The sequence below is a fragment of the Halyomorpha halys genome, unplaced genomic scaffold, assembly GCF_000696795.3.
Source record: "Halyomorpha halys isolate HHAL.00 unplaced genomic scaffold, Hhal_1.1 Scaffold523.1, whole genome shotgun sequence".
NCBI lineage: Eukaryota > Metazoa > Arthropoda > Insecta > Hemiptera > Pentatomidae > Halyomorpha > Halyomorpha halys.
In genome coordinates this window covers 257,938-258,867 of record NW_027111178.1, presented here as the reverse complement: position 1 = coordinate 258,867, position 930 = coordinate 257,938, and positions in this window count along the sequence as shown.

Below are 930 nucleotides of genomic sequence, written 5' to 3'. Positions count from 1 at the left end.
ATATAGATATGAAATATCCTATTAAATTATAAATCATAAGTCTTTATAAATATCGATATTTCAAATAAATATTGCTGCTAAAGTTTGATATCGATATTTATAAGAATGTGGAATATCGAAATGAAATGAAATTGTTACGGCGGGTAGGGGTTCGAAAGGAAACTTTACTAGCCCAACCGTGAAAAGGAGAGAATAGTCGAATTTTGTGTTTTTAAATAAGTAAACATAATAAAAAGGAACACAAAATATACAACTAGAAAAAAAAGAAAGCTTAATACTATTACAAAATAAAATTAATTGAACAAAAGATAAAAAATAGTCTTATTTCACCGGTGATTGGTGGGGCCCCGGTTGTGGTTGTTCTGAGAGGATATTCTCGTGGAAGAAGATCGACAAAAGGACGTACGTCCGCCCGCCTTGTCCTCTTGGAGGATGAGTCGAAGAAGTCCGCCCGCCATGGCTAAGATGAATTAGCTGCCAGAATGCTGGCAACTACGAGAGGGTAGTGAGTAGATAAAGGAGACGATATGTGTGTGCAGTGAGACGTTAAGAAGTTTTCTGTCTATTTTTTAGTTTAAAAAACAATAGAGAGAAGTTGTTTTGTTTTTTGACTTATAAAAATCACATGTTGTAATAATCGATTTGTGGACCATATGTTGGCCGCAACATACCGCCCGCCTAAAATTTTTTAAAATTTTTAAATTGATACTAACGGGATTAAGGAGAGCTAGTGTGATAATTCTTTGCTGACATTCTCCAGTTTTTGGTTTTTAGATTTGGCACTCTCACGATACCATCTTGCCCAGAATGCGTGGCTATGATTCTTACGATAGGTCAAATCTTGAAAAATGAATACTCCTCGTTTATGATTACGATTTAATAATTTAAAGGTTTCCATAAAATATCGATAAATAATTCGATCTAATTTTC